This window comes from Tachypleus tridentatus, unplaced genomic scaffold (genome assembly GCF_004210375.1).
Source record: "Tachypleus tridentatus isolate NWPU-2018 unplaced genomic scaffold, ASM421037v1 Hic_cluster_2, whole genome shotgun sequence".
NCBI classification, from domain to species: Eukaryota; Metazoa; Arthropoda; class Merostomata; order Xiphosura; family Limulidae; genus Tachypleus; species Tachypleus tridentatus.
In genome coordinates, this window is record NW_027467782.1 from 38,346,881 (window position 1) to 38,368,573 (window position 21,693).

Consider the following 21,693-nt stretch of genomic DNA (forward strand, 5'->3'; position numbering starts at 1 on the left):
CAGCTTTACTTAAAACCTTTAGATACCTACCTTGTAGCTTAATATTGGAAAATGTCACTACTACAGCAGCTTCTTGGATATAAAATATGGAAATTATCAGTCAGGTTTTCAAAGAAATCTATGCAGTCTTGATGACATTCTGTAAACCCTGACATAATGTGATTGGGATTAACTTGTTGCTGCTTGCTGGTAATATCAGCAGCAGGTTACCACAGATATATTTTGTTCTTACCATACATATACAGTAAATGCCATTGAAATAATGTGCTTTATGTAATTTCAGATTACTGTACCTATATAAGCAGCTGTTTTATGTGGGACGAAATTCTCCTGCAGGGTTAAGAACCGAAAAGAACAAACCAACATTTACTATTATAGAGTATATATAGCTGCAAATCTACAGTATGACTTAAATGAGTCTTACAAATCATAATGATCAAGTCTGATTGTAAGCACTTGTCTGTAATGGCAGATTCATTGCTCTTAACTTTAACCCTCTGTTCCTGGAAACATTTCTTGAGACGTCTCTGAACTAAGTAGTTTAGAAATAGTAGATATTTTATTTTTACCTAAAACATTGAATGAATTTTTATTTCTTAAAAAGTTATAGAAGTTGCTGTTTAAGAGATGTTTTCTTGTAGGAAAGACAAATAGAAAGTTCACTAACATAAGTTTCAGTATTAAATGATAAAGAGAAAAACAAACAAACATGCAAATCAGGTACATATTGTAATGATGCTAGGAAAACACTAGGTAAAAAAAATCAATTAAAACAAACAAAATATAGGAGTTTAAGAGTGTTTACAAGAGAATAACTTATTGTTTAATTTTAAAAGTATAATAAAGAGAACAGACTACTAATATTCATCACTGGTACAACTCACTTACCATTTCAAACAATACAATGTTCCTCTTCTACAAGATGGTTCGTGTTTAACCTTCCAGTCCTCTTTACCTCAAAACTAATATCTGTAATGTTAAACATCTTTTTTCTTGATCATTTAATGGGAGTGTGTACAAAGAGAGCATACTCATATCAAGAATTTCAACTTACATTCTTAGTCCAGTGAATAATGTCACTCCATGACCTTTGTTCACTGACAGCATTGGTCATGAAACATTGGTCAGACTTGCGGGGGTCAATTATCTGTTATAGCCGTTCGGTTACTCCCGAAGGACAAGGCGCTGAGGTCATGGTAGCATTGCAAAACTGGATCAAGTAATAGACAATTTACCGACTTTGTTCGGTGAAGTACTCGTGTAATGTGCGTTCTGATTACTGATTTACAGCATATAATGTTCATTTCACAACGTTCACACAATGTTACATGACAACGTTGATTATTCGCTATGAAGTGACTGCATTTTGACGATTTCATAACAGCGTTATGGTATAACGTGACCAAATCACAACCAAATTGTGGCAACACATGACGTTGCAACTCTCATATATGGGACACTGGACATTACTTGATAAGAGGGGAAAACATTTCATTCTGAAATTCATTCCTAATTATGTAACATCAATTTGGCGCCCCCACCCCCGACGCTGCGCCCGGGGACAGATGTACACCCTTGACCCCCCCCCCCTCCCTAGCTACGCCACTGGCGAACGTGTAATCTTTTTAAGCCAAAAATCATGAACGGTAGAACTTTCTATTTAAAACACCAATAAAAAGTATTTTAATTAGTAAAGAAAAATCCTACCAGGAATAATATATTTTTGTGTGATAATCCTCCATATGAAACAAGCATCTCAACGTTACTTGTTTCAGATTACCCTTAGTAACTACAAGTACTTCTCATTACTTTCGCCCGGCATGGCCATGTGGTTCAAGCACTCGACTTGTAATCCAAGGGTCGCGGGTTAAAATCCTCGTCGCACCAAACATGCTCGCTCTTTTAGAAGTGGGTGCGTTTTAACGTAACGGTCAATCCCACTATTCGTTGTTAAAAGAGTAACGCAAGAAATTAGCGGTAGGTACTGATGATCAGCTGTCTTCCACCTACTCTTACATTACTAAATTAGGGACGACAAGCGCAGATAGCCCTCAAATAGCCTCAAGCGAAACAAAAACAAATATTGATTTTCATACTTGGATTTTGTATAATTATAGTATATATGTCGATGTGTTTCTTAGTGAATGCCTGGATTTGGTATGATTATAGTAAATATGTGGATGGATTTGGTATGATTATAGTATATATGTCAATGTGTTTCTCAGTGAATACCTGGATATGGTATGATTATAGTAAATATGTGGATGGATTTGGTATGATTATAGTATATATGTCGATGTGTTTCTTTGTGAATACCTGGATTTGGTATGATTATAGTAAATATGTGGATGGATTTGGTATGATTATAGATATAGTATGTCGATGTGTTTCTTTGTGAATACCTGGATTTGGTATGATTATAGTATATATGTCGATGTGTTTCTCAGTTAATACCTGGATATGGTATGATTATAGTAAATATGTGGATGGACCTGGATTTGGTATGATTATAGTATATATGTCGATGTGTTTCTCAGTTAATACCTGGATATGGTATGATTATAGTAAATATATGTGGATGATTATAGATTTGGTATGATTATAGTATATATGTCGATGTTTCTTATAAATGTCGGAATACCTGATGATTATAGTATTTATGTCGATGTGTTTCTTAGTGAATACCTGGATTTGGTATGATTATAGTATATATGTCGATGTGTTTGGTATGATTATAGTATTTATGTCGATATTTTTCTAAGTGAATACCTGGATTTGGTATGATTATAGTATATATGTCGATGTGTTTGGTATGATTATAGTATTGATGTCGATGTGTTTCTTACAGAATACCTGGATATGGTATGATTATAATATAGAGGTCAATGTGTTTCTTAGTAAATACCTGGATTTGGTATAGTTACGGTGTTCACGTCAATGTGTTTCTTAATGAATACCTGGATTTGGTATAATTATGTTGATGTGTTTCTTAATGAATATCTGGATTTGGTGTGATTATGGTATATATGTCGATGTGTTTCTTAGTGAATCGTTTCGGTAATCCAATTAGGTATTTGCTTATGTATTTGACATAATAATTGCAGGATGACAAAAGTGAAGTTATTTATTTCTAAAATTTTAATGTATTTGTTTGTTTGACATTATGCCTTTTTTTATGAAGTGTCCATTATTACTATTTTTTGCATCGATGTTTTTTTTTTAATTTGAAAATTGGGGTTTCGTCTTATATCTTTATAGAATTGCTTTGTTTTTCTTTAGTAAATGTAAGACTCAATATCTTGGTATAATAATTTTAGCCATCAAAATACTTTGATTTCACGAATTCATGTTCATTCCGACATACATCTATTTATTAAATATTATTTGTGTTACATTAACATGAATAGTACATAGTATTTCTGTAAATATTACAATCTCTTTGAAGTTTGATTTAGTTATTAATATTTTAACTTCAACTGCATCATAACACAATTTTATATAAACTCGTTTTATAGTATTTGTCTGTATTTGGAAAGATTATGGAAACTATATATATTTACATAAGTATAATATAAATGGTAAAACAACATGCGGAAACTAAAATGTCTTTGTAGTTTTTCTTATATGAATGAAAGCAGCGAGAAAAAGGTTAATGGCATTGGTTCACTTCAATATATTTACGTACAAAATTATACATACGTATTATAATGTACATCTGACGAGCCGATGATTTATTTTGCGTTGTTGTTTTGATTAAGCACAAAGCTACAATGGGCTGTCTGTGCTTTGCCCACCACGAGTATCGAAACCCGGTTCTTAGCGTTTTAAGTCCGCAGACATACCGTTGAGTTACTGGGGACGTTTATTTTATTTTTTTGCGATGTAGTACAAGTTCAAATAGCCGGAACTTTTAATTTTAATTTAAAAGTTAATTTAATGTGAATGTGTATCAAATTTATAATAATTGCCAACAAGATTCATACACACAAAAACAATATCAAGTCCTCTATCTGGCATGATAATAACTTTCAAGTTGATATAGATGCAGTTCACTTAACGAGGAAACTAGCTAACTCTATTATTCGCTGGACTCACGCCGTTTATAAGCTGACTTTTAACCGCGGAAAATATCTAATGTCCTCGTAAAAATACTATCGTCTAAAGTTAAATGGTTTGCAGTGTTCGACATCAATGAACGTTCTTGGTCAAATATAGGTAGTTTTTTTCGATTAATAAGCGTTTATAACAGTTATCAGTTCTGAGGTTTATAGTATACTAACTGTTACAAACTAACAATATATGCTATTTCTCAGCGAGTTTGATGACTATCTTTCATAATCATTAGACAAGGTTCAAATTTCAGTTGGCAACAATACTGGCAGTAACTAGAACTTAAACACACATATCTGCAATTGATGATTCTTTACTCTAGAATCTTCTACAAATTTATAAAATAGAGGAGAATTTCGCAATACATATTTAACACAAGAAGTGGCGTATATTTCTAAATATTAATATACATTTAACTAAAAGAATCGTTCATATTAAAATAAATATATGTTAATGAAATGCCGTTACAATCGAAACTACGTGAACTAAACCCAGGGTTTGTTTGCTTGTTTTTGAATTTCGCACAAAGCTACTCGAGCTAATCTGTGCTAGCTGTCCCTAATTTAGCAGTGTAAGACTGGAGAGATGATAGCTAGTCATCACCGCCAACTCTTGGGCTACTCTTTTACCAACGAATAGTGGGATTGACCGTCACATTATAATCGGGATTCGAGCTCACGACTCCTCAGATTAAGAGTCGAGTGCCTTATCCACCTGGCCATGCCGGGCCCAGATTTTGGAGATGACAATGTTTAAGGTACTAGCAAATATTGTTTCCAATATTTATGGTCTTTTTGAGTTCTTCATTATTCATCATCTAGTAACCTAAAGAAAATAAAAGAAATCTATACAGTAAATAGTTGGTCAAAATCATAAATTTGGCCAAGGAGAACAATATTATTCACACACTCAAATAATCTTGGTTACAAAATAATAAGTTTAAAATGACTTGAAGACTTTATAAATATTTCTCCTCGGGAAATATGTACGTAGTGCTGTGGCGACATGTAACTGATAAGTAAATAAATATTTATATATACAATCCAGTTATGTTGCGTGTATAAAGCATTTTAATATACAATGTTTGGGATTAAAAAAAACCAACTGTGTGCCTTTGATAAGAAGAAAGCCACCCGGCAAAGAGCATGGTAAGTCAGTGGATGTGCAACGTGAAAACACGGGTTTCGACCTCGACGCAGATAGCCCTTGAGTAGCTTTGCGCGAAATTCAAAAACAAACAAACAAACAAACCGCCCCTTTAGGCATAGAACATGAGGTTTAGGTAATTCATTTTATTTTATCTTTTCAACATTATCAATGTCTCCCACTGGTACAGCGGTAAGTCTACGGATTTACAATTCTAAAATCATGGGTTTGATTCCCTTCGATGGACTCAGCAGATGGCCTGATGTGGCTTTACTGCAGGAAAACACATACGCATCACTGATAGCCTGTATTTTTAAGAAAACAAAAAAGCAGCAAATGTTTTGAATTTCGCACAAAGCTACCCGAGGGCTATCTGCGCTAGCCGTCCCTAATTTAGCACTGTAAGACTAGAGGGAAGGCAACTAGTCATCACCACCCACCGCCAATTCATGGGCTACTCTTTTACCAACAAATAGTGGGATTGAAAGTAACATTATAACGCCTCTACGGCTGAAAGGGCGAGCATGTTTGGCGCGATGGGGATGCGAACCCGCGATCCTTGGATTACGAGTCGCACGCCTTAACGCATTTGGCCATGCCGGGCCTAAAAATAATTAAACATGCCATTATTGATTCATTTTTCTAATTACTTGTCATTTGCTACCCAGTGGCTCAGCGGAATGTTTGTGGACTTACAACGCTAAAATTCGGCTCTCAATAGCCGTGGTGGGCTGAGCCTAGATAACCTATTGTGTAGCTTTGTGCTTAATTCAAAACAACAACAACAAACTTGTCATTTAGGTTTTATTGCATATAACGTAACTAATTTTTTATTTGAATTAATTTTGGAAAAATTAATAAAAAATAAAGTGGTTGCAAGAATTATGAAAAATGTGTTAAAAAGTGGATTACTTAAACATTTGTTAATTTTAGAAAGTATATTCATTTTTCTTTTCGTTTTTGTAAAGTGTCGCTTGTTCCTAGCTGAATTTGATTGGTTATATCACATTGTTCTATTCTGAGATATTGAATTGCGATTGCTTAGCAAAATAGAACGTTTTTAACCGTTGTGGAAGAATCATTTAAACGTAAGTACTCTTAGTTATCTATAACAACATAAATTTGAGAAATTCAGAAAACTCTTGGTAATATCAAAAGCTTTACCATCCTTTTTACGTTTTTGAAAATCCAGAACTTTTATTTAGTTTTGTGTTTTTAATTTAGTGATTTATTGAGTTTTAAGTTTACGCTCTTCCAAACATTAGGCTTAAGATGGCTAATGTGATTAGAAAAAGCTTAAGAAATGGACTACAAAAGGTTTCATCAAAAATTGTAATGTAAGTATGTATGATTCACATAATTATGTTTGATTTATATTAATTTGAAAAAAGTAGGCTACTATGTTTAACCAACACATTTTTCCTTTAACTATAATGGTATGAATTAACAGTGAATTTTTTATATTATGCATAAAAAGCGCTTCGTACGTCATAAATGATGCATCAAACAATCAAACTGCTTTCTGGAACACGTTCTCATTATGCGGTAAGTTACAGCTACTACTTTGTAGGTAGGAATTTTATACCAACTGCAGAACTTCGTGCTTATCGTGTATGAATTAGCTTATCATTTATCCATGAAAAAAAAAATTAAGTTAGTCTGGTGCTGCAAAGGAGAATGTGTTGAATCAAAAGCAAGGAATCAAACGAAAGTACAAAAACAAATACATCGAATACGGTTTTATCGCTTTGGAATCGGAACATTCTCAATTACCATTCTGCCTACTCTCAATGCAGCTTTATCGAACGAGGCGCTTGTTCCCAGCAAAGTGAAGAGACACTTGGAAACAAAACATTCAGCTGTGAAGGATAGACCAAAAGATTACTTCGAGAATCTCGCGGTTCAACAACATGAGCGATCAAGGAAGCTTGTGAAATAGATGAAGCTGTTCGAAAAAGGATTGATTGCAAGTTATAAGGTTTTTCAGTTGTTTGCAAAACGCAAGAAAGCGCATACGGAGGCCAAATCAGTCATTGTGCCAGCATTAGCAATCATTGTTGAAACTATGCTTGGAACGGATGCTGCCAAAAAGGTTAAGTAAGTTCCACTGTCCAGTGACACAATTTCACTCAGAATTGTAGACTTATCGTTGGATTTGAAGGATCAAGTTTGCGAACACTTGGAAGCGCCTGAAGATGAATTGTCTCTGCTCTGGTCTCTTGAAGTTGATGAATCTTCTGACGTTAGTGGAAAATCTCAAGTTCTGACTTTTGTTCGATTCATAAAAGATGGAAAATCGTAAACGAATACTAATTTTGCAAAGATTTAAAAAGTACAGGAAAGGCCAAGACATTTTCGAGTTGGTGAATGAAAACATTTTGCTCTTCAAATTACATTGGAATAACTGTGTCAGCGTTTGCACCGATGGCTGTTCTTCAATGTAAGGTAAAAAGAAGGGATTCGTCATTCTGGTGCGCCAACAAAATCCAAACATTACGATTGTTCACTGCATGATTCACAGAGAGGTGCTCCCCTCCAAATCTTTACTGAAAGATTTGCAGTCTGTTATGAATCAAGTTATTCAAGTAGTAAATTTCATCAAGTCTCGGCCACTTTAGTCTCGACTTTTCTCTCTTCTCTGTAAGGCGATGGATTCAGACTACAAAAAGCTTTGTTTTTTGTTTGTTTTTGGAATTTCGCACAAAGCTACTCGAGGGCTATCTGTGCTAGCCGTCCCTAATTTAGCAGTGTAAGACTAGAGGGAAGGCAGCTAGTCATCAACACCCACCGCTAACTCTTGGGCTACTCTTTTACCAACGAAAAGTGGGATTGACCGTCCCATTATAACGCCCCCACGGCTGAATAAGCGAGCATATTTAGCGGGACTCGGATGCGAACCCGCGACCCTCAGATTACGAGACCTAACTGATTCTGAAGTCTGGGGACCAAGCAGACCTAAGAGCCTTACACCTTATTGGACAGAGTGGCAGAATCCACTAATGATTAGCTAAGCACCACTTTTGTACCAGTGGTGCAGACATGGCAGTCAGCTTCCAAAACATTGTTATCAAGAAAGATGAATGGTAGGCCCTTCAGTATCAAGAACCCTCTCCCTAAGTGTCTTATCATAATGTGTCTATAAACAATGAGCCACAAGTAGTGTATGTGCATTGGTCTGTGCAAAATATCACTATATCTCTAAGCCAGAGAAGCCCTGTGAGAGTTGAGGTTGTCCTAAAGGACAGCTGAATGTTGGGTGGCAGAGAAACACGTCTTCCAGAACTCAGTACCACAAATAACAAATACAACACCTTTGGAATCATTGTTGCTAGTAGCCAACAAACTGTGAAGATCTTATTGTCAGTAGTGTCATCAATAACAACAGAGGGATAAACAAAGGGATCACTGGACTACTGGCAGTGTTAAATATGAGGCCAGTGACCAAGAGGTTCTGAAGATTGCATCAGTTGCAGATGATGGCTGACTTGTAAATGAAACCATCAACATTCATTGCCATAGTCCTGACAGTGATGCAAGTTCAATTTTTTAAAGTATGCACGTCAGGAAATATCCACAAAAACTTGGACCATGTATAACTGCAAATATCTACTGCAGTAACACCACCAGCTGCTGACAGAGCTGGCTTAAGCCAGCCAAACTTTAGACTGAGCTAGAGAAATAATAAGAGACACCATAGCAGCCAAGTGGTGATCCACTGCCACTATAGAGGGTGTGATGTTGGATATGAAGTGTGAGTGATGAAAGCTAGACCTCATTTCTGCTGCTTAGGTTAGTATAAATTTTCCCCATGTGCAGGAGGTGGACAAAAAAAGTTGCCTTTTTAATTTGTTATATCTTTTGTTAGATAACAGAAAAATATCTAAAACATACGTTTTTAGAACACACTTGATGAGATCTGTTCAAATATGATCTTAAATCCTAATTTTAACAATTGTAGGCAACTAGGAATAAGAATATCTAAGAAACTGTAGCAGGGTGCACATCACTTCTTATGATAAAATGTCACAAAAATCATAAAACGTTCAGGTATTTACAAAAGCCATGTAAAAATTAGGATTTGATATCATATTTGATAAAATAGCACATTCTAAAAACATAGTTTTTACAAATTTTTCTATTATTTATTAAAAGACATAACAAATTAACATTTTAAAAGGGGCAACTTCTTTTGTTCACTCCCTGTATGTGTATATATATATATATATATAATTGAGTGATATATAAGCATCGTGGTATTTTCTCTTTTTATTATTTGCTTTTTCTCTTCTGATATATTGTTTTGGTATTTAAGAATGAGTAATTGATTAAAGTATAAATAATTTGCAGTGGCTGGCTAGTGGGTTTGATTTATTTGGTTTTATAATGTAAACATACCAATTTCAGTACATATGTCCCTACATTTTTTTTATTATAATCATTATGTTAGTACTGAATTTCTTCAAAAGATTAATTTGTTTAGTATGTATTATTAAGTGTTATTTTATATATACTTTTAAATTTTTTTAGAAGTAATTTTATTTAATGTATAAAGGCTTAATTTTTGATCTAATGCTGATTTGTTCTTCATTTGTCATAGAGCAAAAGAAGTTATTAATTTATCTATCTTTAGTTCATCTAAAGAATAGCTTCCTCTTATGTCATGAGTTGTTATTCAAGGGTTATTTTGCATTTCATTGTTTGCAGTTTTATGTATTATTCTTAAACATTATTTTTCATTGTAACTATACATTAAATGTATATTATTTAAATCATTTTGTATTGAGATTGAAATTTGTATTTTCTGCTATGTTAAAATTTATTTTGTATAATCATTATGGAAGGGTTTTTCTTTATTGCATTTCTTTGTTAAAAGTTTCTGAAGTGTTCATTATAGGGTTTATATAGTTGTTCTGTACTTTGGTGGTAAATTTCTGTGTTGTAAGGCGTGTTAATAAAATTATGATATTGAATTCTTTTATGGAGAATTTTAAAATTAGGATGCTGTATCGAGTTCTTTGTCTAAGGGTTGTGCTGTCTTTGTCATAAGTGTTCACAAGAATGGTAAAAACTTAACACACTGTGTAACCATGGTTCAACTTTGAATTTTATATTTTGAAAGTTAAAATTATCTACTAGTTTGAAGAAAAGCCTGAATTAGGGAGAGAGAAAAATATTGTGTGTACAAATAAATGCATGTAATTTAAAAACAACAAGGAATATGCCAGTATGTTGAGACTGTCCTATCCACTGTACTAAACCCTAAAATAATAACAAAACACTCAAAGCCATCCCTTATTATTCAGATATGTAATGTGTCTTCCCTTAACTTCCTCAGATTAACTGCATGTACTACATCTGAAAGCAATCCTTTGAGGGGTCAGCTACCCTGTTAGAAAAATAAAGTTGTCTTAGTTAAAGACAACTGTTACGTTTATAATTTCCCTTAACAGTCTTAAACACCTCAATCAGTATTTGACATAGTATGTTTTGAATTTATAATTTGTTCTGTGTGTGTGTGTGTATGTAATTTGATGTTGTTTAAGTTATCTTTCTCCTTACCATTGTATTGAGCTTACACCTATTCTGCTCATGGTGTAATGGGCCTCTTGATGAATCAAGACTCATGTTAATGTAACACTTGTTACAAAGAACAAGAGAACTCGTATTAATATAACACTTGTTACAAAGAACTAGACATTCATGTTAATGTAACAATTGTTACAAAGAACAAGACAATCATATCAATCTAACACTTGTTACAAAGAACAAGAGACACTCATGTTGATATAACACGTGTTACAAAGAACTAGAGACACTCATGTTAATGTAACACTTGTTACAAAGAACAAGACAATCATTGTTACAAAGAACAAGAAAACTCATTAATATAAAACTTGGAACAATAAGCAGGAGACACTCGTGTTAATGTGACACTTGTTACAAAGAACAAGACACACTCGTTATAATTTAACACTTTTACACAGAAAGAGACACTCATGTTAATGTTACACTTGTTACAAAGAACAAGAGACACTAATATTAGGTTAATACTTATTGCAAAGAACAAGAGAAATCGTTTTAATATAACACTTGTTACAAAGAACAAGAGACATTCATCTTAATGTAACACTTGTTGCAAAGAACAAAAAACAGTCATGTTAATCTAACACTTGTTTCAAAGAAGAAGAGAAATCTTGTTATTATAACACTTGTTAGAAAGAACAAGAGACATTCATGTTAATGTAACACTTGTTACAAAGAACAAGAAACAATCATGTTAATCTAACACATGTTTCAAAGAACAAGAGACACTGATGTCAATACAACAAGTGTTATATTAACATGATTGTTTCTTGTTCTTTTTAACAAGTGTTTCATTAACACGAGTTCTATTGTTCTTTATAAAAGTGTTTCATTAACATGAGTTCTATTGTTCTTTATAAAAGTGTTTCATTAACATGAGTTCTCTTGTTCTTTGTAACAAGTGTTATATTAACATGTCTCTTGTTCTTTGTCACATGTGTTACATAAACATGGGTGTCTCTTGTTTTTTGTAACTAGTGTTACTTAAACATGAGTTCTCTTGTTCTTTATAACAAGTGTTATAATAACGTGAGTGTTTCTTGTTTTTTTTAACATGTAACAAGTGTTATATTAACATGATTGTATCTTGTTCTTTGTATCAAGTGATATAATAACATGATTGTTTCTTGTTCTTTGTAACAAGTGTAACATAAAGATGATTGTCTCTTCTTTTTGTAACAAGTTTTATATTAGCATGAGTTCTCTTATTCTTTGAAACAAGTGTTATATTAACATAATTGTTTCTTGTTTTTTTAACAAGTGTTACAATAACACGAGTTTCTCTTGTTCTTTGTAACAAGTGTTAGATTAACACGAGTATCTTTTGTTTTTTTGTAACAAGTGTTACATTAACAGGAATGTCTTGTTCTTTATTACAAGTTCTCTATTAACACGACTTCTCTTGTTCTTTGTAGCAAGTGTTACATTAACATGAGTGTCGTGTTCTTTGTAACAAGTGTTGTATTAACATGTTACTTGTTACAAAGTACAAGAGACGCTCATGTTAATGTAACACTTGTTACAAAGATCTAGAGACACTCATGTTAATGTAACACTTGTTGGAAAGAACAAGAAACAATCATATAAATCTAACACTTGTTACAAAGAACAAGAGACACTCATGTTTATCTAACACTTGTTACAAAGAACAAGAGACTCTCATGTTATATAACACTTGTTACACTTGTAACACTTGTTACAAAGAACAAGAGAACTCGTATTGATATAAAACTTCTTACAAAGAACAAGAGACACTCATGTTAATATAACACTTGTTACAAAGAACAAGAAACAATCATATCAATGTAACACTTGTTACAACGAACAAGAAGTCGTGTTAATATAACATTTGTTACAAAGAACAAGAGACATGTTAATATAACACTTGTTACAAAGAACAAGAGACACTCAGAATGTAACACTTGTTACAAAGAACAAGAGACACTCATGTTAATATAACACTTGTTAACAAGAGACACTCATGTTAATGTAACACTTGTTACAAAGAACAAGAGACACTCATGTTAATGTAACACTTGTTACAAAGAACAAGAGACAAGTTAATATAACACTTGTTACAAAGAACAAGACTCATGTTAACACTTGTTACAAACTTGTTACAAAGAACAAGAGAGACACTCGTGTTTATATAACACTTGTTACAAAGAACAAGAGAACATGTTAATGTAACACTTGTTACAAAGAACAAGAACAATCATGTTAATGTAACACTTGTTACAAAGAACAAGAGACACTGTGTTTATGTAACAAGTGTTACAAAGAACATGAGTTTCTCATGTTCTTTGTAACAAGTGTTACATTAACATGAGTTCTCATGTTCTTTAAAAAGTGTTACATTAACATGAGTGTCTCTTGTTCTTTGTAACAAGTGTTACATTAACATGAGTGTCTCTTGTTCTTCGTAACAAGTGTTATATTAACATGTCTCTTGTTCTTTGTAACAAGTGTTACATAAACATGAGTGTCTCTTCTTTTTTTTGTAACTAGTGTTACATAAACGCGAGTTCTCTTGTTCTTTATAACAAGTGTTATAATAACATGAGTGTTTCTTGTTTTTTGTAACAAGTGTTACATTAACATAATTGTATCTTGTTCTTTGTATCAAGTGATATATTAACATGATTGTTTCTTGTTCTTTGTAACAAGTGTTACATTAACATGAGTCTCTTGTTCTTTGTAACAAGTGTAACATAAAAAGATGATTGTCTCTTCTTTTTTTGTAACAAGTTTTATATTAGCATGAGTTCTCTTATTCTTTGAAACAAGTGTTATATTAACATCATTGTTTCTTGTTTTTTTGTCTCTTGCTAACAAGTGTTACAATAACATGAGTTTCTCTTGTTCTTTGTAACAAGTGTTAGATTAACACGAGTATCTTTGTTTTTTGTAACAAGTGTTACATTAACAGGAATGTCTTGTTCTTTATTACAAGTGCTCTATTAACACGACTTCTCTTGTTCTTTGTAGCAAGTGTTACATTAACATGAGTGTCGTGTTCTTTTGAACAAGTGTTGTTTTAACATGTTACTTGTTACAAAGTACAAGACTCATGTTAATGTAACACTTGTTACAAAGAACAAGAGAACTCGTATTAATATAACACTTGTTAATGTAACACACTTGTTACAAAGAACAAGAAACAATCATATCAATGTAACACTTGTTACAAAGAACAAGAGACACTCATGTTAATATAACACTTGTTACAAAGAACAAGAGAACTCATGTTAATGTAACACTTGTTACAAAGAACAAGAACAAGAATAAACTCAAAGAACAAGAGAATCGTGTTAATAGAAACTTGTTAACAATAAGAAGATTAATAGAAAACTTGGAACAATAAGTTAATGTGAATGTGACTTGTTACAAAGAACAAGACACACTCGTTATAATTTAACACTTTTACACAGAAAGAGACACTCATGTTAATGTTACACTTGTTACAAAGAACAAGAGATACTAATATTAGGTTAATACTTATTGCAAAGAACAAGAGAAATCGTTTTAATATAACACTTGTTACAAAGAACAAGAGACATTCATCTTAATGTAACACTTGTTGCAAAGAACAAAAAAACAGTCATGTTAATCTAACACTTGTTTCAAAGAACAAGAGAAATCTTGTTATTATAACACTTGTTAGAAAGAACAAGAGACATTCATGTTAATGTAACACTTGTTACAAAGAACAAGAAACAATCATGTTAATCTAACACATGTTTCAAAGAACAAGAGACACTGATGTCAATACAACAAGTGTTATATTAACATGATTGTTTCTTGTTCTTTTTTCAACAAGTGTTTCATTAACACGAGTTTTATAGTTCTTTATAAAAGTGTTTCATTAACATGAGTTCTCTTGTTCTTTGTAAAAGTGTTACATTAACACGAGTGTCTCTTGTTCGTCGTAACAAGTGTTATATTAACATGTCTCTTGTTCTTTGTCACATGTGTTACATAAACATGGGTGTCTCTTGTTTTTTAACTAGTGTTACATAAACGTTCTCTTGTTCTTTATAACAAGTGTTATAATTGAGTGTTTCTTTTTTTTTTGTAACAAGTGTTACATTAACATGATTGTATCTTGTTCTTTGTAACAAGTGATATATTAACATGATTGTTTCTTGTTCTTTGTAACAAGTGTTACATTAACATGAGTCTCTTCTTTTTGTAACAAGTTTTATATTAGCATGAGTTCTCTTATTCTTTGAAACAAGTGTTATATTAACATCATTGTTTCTTGTTTTTTGTAACAAGTGTTACAATAACACGAGTTTCTCTTGTTCTTTGTAACAAGTGTTAGATTAACACGAGTATCTTTGTTTTTTTTGTAACAAGTGTTACATTAACAGGAATGTCTTGTTCTTTATTACAAGTGCTCTATTAACACGACTTCTCTTGTTCTTTGTAGCAAGTGTTACATTAACATGAGTGTCGTGTTCTTTGTAACAAGTGTTGTATTAACATGTTACTTGTTACAAAGTACAAGAGACTCATGTTAATGTAACACTTGTTACAAAGATCTAGAGACACTCATGTTAATGTAACACTTGTTGGAAAGAACAAGAAACAATCATATCAATGTAACATTTGTTACAACGAACAAGAAGTCGTGTTAATATAACAGTTGCTACAAAAAACAAGAGACAATCATGTTAAATAACATTTGTTACAAAGAACAAGAGACACTCATGTTACTGTAATACTTGTTACAAAGAACAAGAGAACTCGTGTTTATGTAACCATTGTTACAAAGAACATGAGACACTCATATTAATGTAACCCTTGTTACAAAGAACATGAGACACTCATATTAATGTAACACTTGTTATATTGACATCAGTGTCTCTTGTTCTTTGTAACAAGTGTTATAATAACAAGATTTCTCTTGTTCTTTGAAACAAGTATTAGATTAACATGACTGTTTTTTGTTCTTTGCAACAAGTGTTACATTAAGATGAGTTTCTCTTGTTCTTTGTAACAAGTGTTAGATTAACATGAGTATCTTTGTTTTTGTAACAAGTGTTACATTAACAGGAATGTCTTGTTCTTTATTACAAGTGCTCTATTAACACGACTTCTCTTGTTCTTTGTAGCAAGTGTTAAATTAACATGAGTGTCGTGTTCTTTTGAACAAGTGTTGTTTTAACATGTTACTTGTTACAAAGTACAAGACTCATGTTAATGTAACACTTGTTACAAAGAACAAGAGAACTCGTATTAATATAACACTTGTTACAAAGAACAAGAGACACTCATGTTGATATAACACGTGTTACAAAGAACAAGACAATCATGTTAATATAACATTTGTTACAAAGAACAAGAGAACTCGTGTTAATGTAATACTTGTTATAAAGAACAAGAAAACTCATTAATAGAAAACTTGGAACAATAAGTAGGAGACACTCGTGTTAATGTGACTTGTTACAAAGAACAAGACACACTCGTTATAATTTAACACTTTTACACAGAAAGAGACACTCATGTTAATGTTACACTTGTTACAAAGAACAAGAGACACTAATATTAGGTTAATACTTATTGCAAAGAACAAGAGAAATCGTTTTAATATAACACTTGTTACAAAGAACAAGAGACATTCATCTTAATGTAACACTTGTTGCAAAGAACAAAAAACAGTCATGTTAATCTAACACTTGTTTCAAAGAACAAGAGAAATCTTGTTATTATAACACTTGTTAGAAAGAACAAGAGACATTCATGTTAATGTAACACTTGTTACAAAGAACAAGAAACAATCATGTTAATCTAACACATGTTTCAAAGAACAAGAGACACTGATGTCAATACAACAAGTGTTATATTAACATGATTGTTTCTTGTTCTTTTTTAACAAGTGTTTCATTAACACGAGTTTTATAGTTCTTTATAAAAGTGTTTCATTAACATGAGTTCTCTTGTTCTTTGTAAAAGTGTTACATTAACACGAGTGTCTCTTGTTCTTCGTAACAAGTGTTATATTAACATGTCTCTTGTTCTTTGTCACATGTGTTACATAAACATGGGTGTCTCTTGTTTTTTGTAACTAGTGTTACATAAACGCGAGTTCTCTTGTTCTTTATAACAAGTGTTATAATAACGTGAGTGTTTTTTTTAACAAGTGTTACATTAACATAATTGTATCTTGTTCTTTGTATCAAGTGTAATATTAACATGATTGTTTTTGTTCTTGTAACAAGTGTTACATTAGCATGAGTTCTCTTGAACAAGTGTTATATTAACATCATTGTTTCTTGTTCTTTATAACAAGTGTAACATAAAGATGATTGTCTCTTCTTTTTTTTGTAACAAGTTTTATATTAACATGAGTTCTCTTATTCTTTGAAACAAGTGTTATATTAACATGATTGTTTCTTGTTCTTTGTAACAAGTGTTACAATAACACATAAAGATGATTGTCTCTTCTTTTTTGTAACAAGTTTATATTAGCATGAGTTTGTTATATTAACATCATTGTTTCTTGTTTTTTCTAACAAGTGTTAGATTAACACGAGTTTCTCTTGTTCTTTGTAACAAGTGTTAGATTAACATGAGTTCTTTTTTTTTGTAACAAGTGTTACATTAACAGGAATGTCTTGTTCTTTATTACAAGTGCTCTATTAACACGACTTCTCTTGTTCTTTGTAGCAAGTGTTAAATTAACATGAGTGTCGTGTTCTTTTGAACAAGTGTTGTTTTAACATGTTACTTGTTACAAAGTACAAGAGACTCATGTTAATGTAACACTTGTTACAAAGAACAAGAGAACTCATGTTAATGTAACACTTGTTACAAAGAACAAGACACTCATGTTAATGTAACACTTGTTACAAAGAACAAGAGAAATCATATTTATCTAACACTTGTTACAAAGAACAAGAGACACTCATATTAGGTTAATATTTATTACAAAGAACAAGAGAAATCGTTTTAATATAACACTTGTTACAAAGAACAAGAGACACTCATATTAATTAACACTTGTTACAAAGAACAAGAAAAATCGTTTTAATATAACACTTGTTACAAAGAACAAGAGACATTCATCTTAATGTAACACTTGTTACAAAGAACAAAAAACAGTCATTTTAATCTAACACTTGTTTCAAAGAACAAGAGAAATCTTGTTATTATAACACTTGTTAGAAAGAACAAGAGACATTCATGTTAATGTAACACTTGTTACAAAGAACAAGAAACAATCATGTTAATCTAACACTTGTTACAAAGAACAAGAGACACTGATGTCAATACAACAAGTGTTATATTAACATGATTGTTTCTTGTTCTTTTAACAAGTGTTTCATTAACATGAGTTTTATAGTTCTTTATAAAAGTGTTTCATTAACATAAGTTCTCTTGTTCTTTGTAAAAGTGTTACATTAACACGAGTGTCTCTTGTTCTTCGTAACAAGTGTTATATTAACATGTCTCTTGTTCTTTGTCACATGTGTTACATAAACATGAGTGTCTTTGTTTTTTGTAACAAGTGTTAGATTAACATGAGTATTTTTTGTTTTTTTTGTAACAAGTGTTACATTAACAGGAATGTCTTGTTCTTTATTACAAGTGCTCTATAACACGACTTCTCTTGTTTTTTTTGTAGCAAGTGTTACATTAACATGAGTGTCGTGTTCTTTTAAACAAGTGTTGTTTTAACATGTTACTTGTTACAAAGTACAAGAGACTCATGTTAATGTAACACTTGTTACAAAGAACAAGAGAACTCGTATTAATATAACACTTGTTACAAAGAACTAGAGACACTCATGTTAATGTAACAATTGTTACAAAGAACAAGACAATCATATCAATCTAACACTTGTTACAAAGAACAAGAACTCATATTCATATAAACACTTGTTACAAAGAACTAGAGACTCTCATGTTAATGTAACACTTGTTACAAAGAACAAGACAATCATGTTAATATAACATTTGTTACAAAGAACAAGAGAACTCGTGTTAATGTAATACTTGTTATAAAGAACAAGAAAACTCATTAATAGAAAACTTGGAACAATAAGCAGGAGACACTCGTGTTAATGTGACACTTGTTACAAAGAACAAGACACACTCGTTATAATTTAACACTTTTTACACAGAAAGAGACACTCATGTTAATGTTACACTTGTTACAAAGAACAAGAGACACTAATATTAGGTTAATACTTATTGCAAAGAACAAGAGAAACGTTTTAATAATACTTGTTACAAACAAGGTTAATATTAGGTTAATAACTTATTGCAAAGAACAAGAGAAATCGTTTTAATATAACACTTGTTACAAAGAACAAGAGACATTCATCTTAATGTAACACTTGTTGCAAAGAACAAAAAACAGTCATGTTAATCTAACACTTGTTTCAAAGAACAAGAGAAATCTTGTTATTATAACACTTGTTAGAAAGAACAAGAGACATTCATGTTAATGTAACACTTGTTACAAAGAACAAGAAACAATCATGTTAATCTAACACATGTTTCAAAGAACAAGAGACACTGATGTCAATACAACAAGTGTTATATTAACATGATTGTTTCTTGTTCTTTTAACAAGTGTTTCATTAACACGAGTTTTATAGTTCTTTATAAAAGTGTTTCATTAACATGAGTTCTCTTGTTCTTTGTAAAAGTGTTACATTAACACGAGTGTCTCTTGTTCTTCGTAACAAGTGTTATATTAACATGTCTCTTGTTCTTTGTCACATGTGTTACATAAACATGGGTGTCTCTTGTTTTTTTGTAACTAGTGTTACATAAACGCGAGTTCTCTTGTTCTTTATAACAAGTGTTATAATAACGTGAGTGTTTCTTGTTTTTTGTAACAAGTGTTACATTAACATAATTGTATCTTGTTCTTTGTATCAAGTGATATATTAACATGATTGTTTCTTGTTCTTTGTAACAAGTGTTACATTAACATGAGTCTCTTGTTCTTTGTAACAAGTGTAACATAAAGATGATTGTCTCTTCTTTTTTTGTAACAAGTTTTATATTAGCATGAGTTCTCTTATTCTTTGAAACAAGTGTTATATTAACATCATTGTTTCTTGTTTTTTTCTAACAAGTGTTACAATAACACGAGTTTCTCTTGTTCTTTGTAACAAGTGTTAGATTAACACGAGTATCTTTGTTTTTTTGTAACAAGTGTTACATTAACAGGAATGTCTTGTTCTTTATTACAAGTGCTCTATTAACACGACTTCTCTTGTTCTTTGTAGCAAGTGTTACATTAACATGAGTGTCGTGTTCTTTGTAACAAGTGTTGTATTAACATGTTACTTGTTACAAAGTACAAGAGACTCATGTTAATGTAACACTTGTTACAAAGATCTAGAGACACTCATGTTAATGTAACACTTGTTGGAAAGAACAAGAAACAATCATATCAATCTAACACTTGTTCAAAGAACAAGAGACACTCATGTTTATCTAACACTTGTTACAAAGTACAAGAGAACTCATGTTAATGTAACACTTGTTACAAAGAACAAGAAAACTCATTAATAGAAAACTTGGAACAATAAGAAGAAGACACTCGTGTTAATGTGACTTGTTACAAAGAACAAGACACATTCGTTATAATTTAACACTTTTACACAGAAAGAGACACTCATATTAATGTTACACTTGTTACAAAGAACAAGAGACACTAATATTAGGTTAATACTTATTGCAAAGAACAAGAGAAATCGTTTTAATATAACACTTGTTACAAAGAACAAGAGACATTCATCTTAATGTAACACTTGTTGCAAAGAACAAAAAACAGTCATGTTAATCTAACACTTGTTTCAAAGAACAAGAGAAATCTTGTTATTATAACACTTGTTAGAAAGAACAAGAGACATTCATGTTAATGTAACACTTGTTACAAAGAACAAGAAACAATCATGTTAATCTAACACATGTTTCAAAGAACAAGAGACACTGATGTCAATACAACAAGTGTTATATTAACATGATTGTTTCTTGTTCTTTTAACAAGTGTTTCATTAACACGAGTTTTATAGTTCTTTATAAAAGTGTTTCATTAACATGACTTCTCTTGTTCTTTGTAAAAGTGTTACATTAACACGAGTGTCTCTTGTTCTTCGTAACAAGTGTTATATTAACATGTCTCTTGTTCTTTGTCACATGTGTTACATAAACATGGGTGTCTCTTGTTTTTTGTAACTAGTGTTACGTAAACGCGAGTATAATTGTATCTTGTTCTTTGTATCAAGTGATATATTAACATGATTGTTTCTTGTTCTTTGTAACAAGTGTTACATTAACATGAGTCTCTTGTTCTTTGTAACAAGTGTTACATAAAGATGATTGTCTCTTCTTTTTGTAACAAGTGTTTATATTAGCATGAGTTCTCTTATTCTTTTATATTAGAAACAAGTGTTACAATAACACGAGTTTAACACGTTTCTCTTGTTCTTGTAACAAGTGTTAGATTAACACGAGTATCTTTGTTTTTTTGTAACAAGTGTTACATTAACAGGAATGTCTTGTTCTTTATTACAAGTGCTCTATTAACACGACTTCTCTTGTTCTTTGTAGCAAGTGTTACATTAACATGAGTGTCGTGTTCTTTGTAACAAGTGTTGTATTAACATGTTACTTGTTACAAAGTACAAGAGACTCATGTTAATGTAACACTTGTTACAAAGATCTAGAGACACTCATGTTAATGTAACACTTGTTGGAAAGAACAAGAAAAGAATCATATCAATCTAACACTAGTTCAAAGAACAAGAGAACTCGTATTGATATAAAACTTCTTACAAAGAACTAGAGACACTCATGTTAATGTAACACTTATTACAAAGAACAAGA

At 31.6% G+C, this 21,693-nt stretch overlaps 1 long non-coding RNA gene across 1 annotated transcript; it reads left to right on the top strand.

The window, feature by feature from the left end:
• The first annotated feature begins 6,089 nt into the window (after positions 1-6,089).
• Positions 6,090-10,226, top strand: LOC143242145 (uncharacterized). Its single transcript, XR_013022473.1, has 2 exons — positions 6,090-6,344; positions 6,522-10,226. It is a non-coding gene; the product is annotated as an uncharacterized LOC143242145 (long non-coding RNA).
• Positions 10,227-21,693: the final 11,467 nt, after the last annotated feature.